A 6,521-nucleotide genomic window follows, 5' to 3' on the forward strand; every position below is an offset into this window, starting at 1 on the left:
ATAATCATATTCTAATTAGGAAACCTCAGTCGATGTTTTCAACACTCTCCCTCATAACTCCATGAGAAACATGTAAAAGATTTTCAATGACAAATTGGACAAATGTATCTAATCAAAATATAATTTTAGGGTCTCTGTGCTTTTTAAATATAAAATGGGGTGTCAGTGCTTTAAGACCTCCATTTTGGGGTGCCAGTGCAATTTGCTCAAATAAATAAATACAAGTATTTTATTAATCAAGAATGAAAAATGATTTGGTGAATTTTGTCGAAAATAAATTATTGAATGAAAAATCAATTTGGTGTCAAAATAAAAAATTGTTTGAAAATGATAGTGAACAAGTGAAAAAAGAGGGAAAAATGTGTATTGACTATTTTACCTGCATCTTAACTATAACATCTTAAATAAACATGCACATAAATGAAGATAATGAAATCTTCACCATAATCCATAATAGACTAAGTCTATTATGGATTTTAGAGGTTTTTTTTATTATTTTAAATAAAAATAAAATTGATAATAGATGCCAAACAATTTAAAATAATGAAAATTTCTAATAATTGAGAATGATATTTGATACCAAAAAGAGCCTTAATTAATTAGTTATTCTTTCCCTCCATCTCAATTATAGGAAATCCAATAACTTACTTGCACATACAATGAATGAAAAAATATATATATTATGATTTTTTTCAACCAAAACTAAATACTAACCACTACTAAGAAACCATTATTAAAGTCTTTGTATTATTAGATTAATCTAATATCACAATACCTCCAAAACAACTTTACTCTACAATAACTTATAATTCTAACTTTAAATTACAATTAATTCTAACATAATAATGCTTCAAACTTGTAATTCATAATAAAGGAACACGTCAAAAACCACCTAATTCGTATTTTCCTTTATTTTGATAAGAACATAATATGTATATTGAATTATATAAAATGTTGTCATCAAAAGATTTGAATAATCATTAATTCATGAAAAATAAATAATCATCCATTTTACTTCATATTGTCATGAATTAGAAAGAAAAAAAAATTTACCTAGATTTTTCTTTTTATATCTTAGTCATATTTCAATTGCCTCCAATATCTCAAACGTATTCTTTAAACAAAAGATAACCAGGGAAAATGACAATAGCTACAAGCATTACTGATTATTCATGCAGATTTTGTATGCCTATTTATTGTTCTAAATCATGCATGATGTGTTAATGAACAAAGTAGTTCTAATACACCAATAAAAAATAATGGAATGAAACACTTTTAAAATACCTCACGTGATTAGCATTTTTAGGAAATATCACAATTTTAGACATGTCTTTGTGTCACCTTTTTTTCACTACTTCACAATGTAGTTCAAAATATTATTTGTCTTTATAATATATCCAACAATCATAACTAATGGTTGCCTAACCAAATTTTGACAAACTTTACCAAATGTACAGACTTTGCTTGAATTTATAGACAACATGTTATGGGATACGATAGTAATTTTGTATAAAAATTTGAAAATTAATTAATGAACAAGTCATATACATGAGATATATTACTCATCTTCCCTGTAGGATATTTTTTCCTACAACCTCATATGGTGGAAGTTCACCAAGCACATAAAAAAAAGTGAAGTGGTATATAGATAGATTATTTGCGAATGAAGCTTTTTCTAGAATCCTCTTCAAAAACATATTTGTGGAAGGTTTCAAGAAGATATCAAGGTCTAACTACACATCTCAGCAAGCAACAGTAGTGCTTTAGATACAAAATTTTTCACCACCTCAAACCTGTTTCAAGGTTTTCTCATATGCTTCGTGGGACAAATCTTCAAGGCATTCAGGGAGGAGCAACATTGTTTGGAGTCCTACAGGACATTTTGTTCTTACAAATGCTACTTTTGGGTTTGATATTTTAGCACGTGCAACAGAATTAGAAGCAATTGGAGACGCTATATTAGTTATTTATAATTTGCGTATTAATCAGGTTGTAACCTTCTCAAATTGCCTCATAGCCGTAAAGGCCTTAAATGGCCAGGTCCAGTCTCTAGACTGGCCAAGTCATGTCTTAGTCCAGGAAATTCTTAGGCTCTTTACTAGTTTAGTTTATGTAAGTTTTTACTTTGTCAATAGATCTTATAACTCTCTTGTTGATTTCATAGCCCGTGGCTCAAAGAAATTTCAGCTTAATCGTGTCTGGTGGCAGTCCCCGCCTCGTTTTGTAAACACTAATAATCTCCTTTCCTCTAACATTAGCCTAGAGAGTTTAATATAAGTTATTATTTGTTCAAAAAAAAAGAAAAAATGTCTAACTCCACCTCACTAGACTAGCCAAAAGATATGCAGATTTGTTGGTTTCTCGAACATGATGATAGAAGATACAGAGAGATCCCTGATATCTTAAGTCAACCCCAAAACATAACAATGAAGATGAACTTCCCTTTTGATCATCTGGACCTAAACTCTAGCAGCCTCTCTCAACCTTGACATAGCACCATAACCTCCATTGTTATCCTTTACAATGTTTACATAGTGTTGGTGGGGAAGATCAGGCTTCTCGACCAACCCCGATTCTTCTTGATTTCCGGTCCTCCTTAGCTTCTTGATGACAAAACAAGGGTGAGAGTGGACTGTCTCTGAGGACGGGAAGCCACCTCCAATGATTAAGTCAGTCTCAAGGAAGAAACTGGGAATCAATGCTAGCGGAATAAATACTAAGGATTTGCGGAGGAATGTTTCTCATGGAGTTATGAGGGAGAGTAATGGCTGGAGAAGCTCTAGTTATACCTGGGAGTGTTGCCTCTATTTATAACGAACCTGTGACCTTTTTCCCGCCTACAATGGCCGATTGACCCTTCATGATATAGCTCAATGGTGGAGATGGCTTCTATGAGCTGGTGACGTCATCCTCTGACGGTTGCGGACCTCAGGGCTGCTGTGAACACATTTTGTAATCAAGGAGTCAACTCAAGCATCGGCTGGATGTGACATTGTTCTTTGGTTGAGGAGACAAAAAGTGGTGTCGTTGTCCTTGTAGCAGTCGCAAAATGAATGTTGGGCATCCATGCTGTCTCTTATCACTGCATGGCCCTCGAGACATTTATTGCTGAAATTAATGCTATGAGACAACGCAAACGAAGAGATATCAAGGATCCCTCAAAGGTCGCTGGCCTTGCTGAAAAGACACTGGGCGTCTGGCTTGCCAACGAGACATTCCAGTACCGCCCTTCGTCAGCCGAGAAGCCTCTTGTCCCAGCTGGCGAGCAACATCTATCTGAACCGTCAAACCGTCGGGTTAGTTTAATCGAACCATTCTAGTTTGGTGATTCCTTTCGGATCACCCACAACACATAACCATCTGAATTCACCATTAACATAACCAATGGTGTAAGATCATTGCAACCTAGAGAAAATGTCATGGTTTAGAGGGCTGTCTTCAATTCACATATCCTCATTTCTGAAGCGGTCTCACACCAACTTGATGATACGTTGAGACACTTGCAAATGGGATCTCATCTGGTTTCGAAAACACCTTTCATTCCTCTCTTGCCTAGCATAGATCTTGGCATTGAAGCTGACACAATTAACAAGATTCATCAACGAATCACCTTTAAAGTGTTCTACCACCCAATTAGTCTCATTTGTAAAAGTTGATAATGTGGCTATTTTAGCCATTAGTATAAATTCCTTTATATGTGAAACAAACATAAATTCAAATTGTACCGAAGAGCAAGGTTTAAAGTATTGGTATCGAGTACAGTATCGGTCAGATGATTTTAAGAGACATATTGTCCTGTATCGGGTATTGAATTGTTCTGGTTAATATATTTTAGTGTAATTTAATAGAGAGATGTATCGAGATGTATTGTATCATTTGGGATCAAATATAGATACACATCGACTAGTATCGTATGATATCGTGGGATACTTTAAACCTTGCCGAAGAGAACCAATGGACACATAAATTTTAGATGGTTCACACAATAGTACGATATTTTACATTCATAGACAAAAGTGAAGAAAGTTTCGCTATGTAATAGGAGATTGCTCTAGAAATCTCTCCAAAGCTACCCAACACTGTGTTACAAGCTCTCATCCAAAACCCTAGCTAAAGTAACAATCACCTAACTTCACACTCAAAATTTTCAAGAGACTCATGTGACATAAGTAATCTTCAACTTCTACAATGGATCTAGAATTATTAACCATTCGCACTAAAATATGTCAAAGCAGGTCAAATTTTGAGCTGTGTTCATGAATTTAAATCACTATTAATGCCCCCTTCAAGTTGAAGAAAGAAAGGAAAACTTTTTTTTTTTTTTGTAACATACGAGTTTATTTATCATACAATATAAAGTGCGGCTTTGCCTCTAGCCCCAAGGAGTTTGAACTCTAAACTCCTACACTTTTTTGTTTTTCAAAAATTTGAGCCGTTATTATTATAATTTACCAACTGAATCATCTTTTAATGTTGTAATGAAAATCTTTCGGGGTTAATCTCATTAAGTTTTTGCCAACCAATACTACTATTTTTGGGTAAGATGCCAACCAATATTACTAGGATTAAGGAATTATATTTATAGTTTTTTATTTCTTCTAAAAGGTAGACGAAGCAACCCGCCATCGTTTTTATGCAAATATGGTATGATCTAGCATCATCTCACTTTTTTTTTTCTTCTTTCATTCTTTCTTCTTTTTCGGTGATATACAGTTTTTTTCCCTTTTTGTCCATCCAATACAAAGTATTTCCCCAATAATATACAAAGTATCTCCCCAATAATATATATCTTATAAGCTAATAAATAAATCTAGGCCTAATGCTGGCTCTCCAATTTTACTAATGTATCTCCGAAGATGATTTTTCTAATTATGTTGGATACTCTCCAATTCCACACTATTCCAGGTCTCTTCTGATCGTATGAAATAACTATTTTTATTCTTGCCCAAAATGGGTTTCACCCTTTACTTGTAATTGGTTGGAACAGATAATTGGAGGTAAAAATTGGGATTTTAAATCTCGAGTGGTGGTTCAGTTGGCAAAAGACCAATGCTTCCACATAAGAAGTTAGAGTTCGAAATCCCTTTCTTTGTCTCTAGATGGGCATGTTCAATGACCTTCCAAACTTAAGGTGATGAACTTACACCATTGGCTAATTACCTCTTCTCCTTGGTATGCTTTGGTGTTGAGTGAGGAAATTAGGGATCTCTTTATAGGTTTTAACATTTGTATCTTTTCTCACCACATTCAAGAAACTAACAGATGGCATACATCTTTTGGAAAGTTTATAGTGCCCATCCTATCGGATGAGTTGTTAAACCCTAGATATTATCCCGAAACTCTCCATAAGTATGTCTATGGGGATACTTTAAGAAAGAGCTTCATTTGGCATATAATTTATCTATATACTATTTTATTTATTATTATCCATTTCCAATTCCAAAAAAATAATTCCATGAAATCAAGGGCCTCACAAACATTTTTTGGGATTTGGGATTCATCTGAACTAGTTTATACACACTTTGACTACATCCTTAAGGTAGTTCTTTTATATATAATTTAACATAAGGTAGGCTCCGCCTTTGCCCCCAAGAAAATTCAAACTCTTGACATGGATGGAATTACCCCAGGGACCAAGGGGCTATAGCCCCAGCCAATTTTTTTTGAATTTTTTTATAAGAATCTATTTTGAGTCTTTAATTTTTATATTTTAGAACAAATTGCATTGGCACCCCAAAACGGAGGCCTTAAAGCACTGACACCCCTACTTTATGTTTAAAAAGTACAGAGATCTCAAAATTAGATTTTTACTGGATATATTTGTCAAATTTATCACTGAAAACAGTTAAATTACTGTTTATTTTCAAAAGCATCCCTATAATAAATAGTTGTCTTGAAAGGTTTTCAGTGATAAATTGAATAAATATATCCAATGAAATCTAAACATGAAGTGGGGTGTCAATGCTTTAAGGCCTCCATTTTGAGATGCCAGTGTAATTTGTTCTATATTTTATATTTTATATTTATTTGGCCTTGTTTTGCGGTGTGAAATATTGACAACTAGCCTCACTTTGTGTAGCAAATTTTTAAGAATAAGGTCAATTATTGTGCCCCACATTGGATCCTCACTCCACCCCTACTCTCACACTATGAGACGGTGTAGGGATTCGGCTAACAATGCAGGCACATGCAATGGGGGGTTAGTTGAGCGGTTAAAAACCCAAAATCCATAGGGAGGTCTTGGGTTCGCCGCACCCATCCGGCCACATTTCATTTCCAGTATAAAAAAAAAAGCACCAGTACCCAAAAAAAAAAAAAAAAACACAATGCAAGCACATGTATGTGGATGGCACTTTTATCTCTGGAGGAATAGAAAATTAATTTTACATGCTGTCCTTGACGAACGTGCCACGTCACTAACTAACGGTTTTTTTTTTTTTTTTTTGGAAGGATCAAGAAACGCTCTATTTCTGGTTTCTATATAAGGGGTGGGTTTCCCAATCGACCTTACTTACTTGTAA

This window comes from Hakea prostrata, chromosome 2 (assembly GCF_041222555.1).
Source record: "Hakea prostrata isolate BN-2017 chromosome 2, UWA_Hpros_2, whole genome shotgun sequence".
NCBI lineage: Eukaryota > Viridiplantae > Streptophyta > Magnoliopsida > Proteales > Proteaceae > Hakea > Hakea prostrata.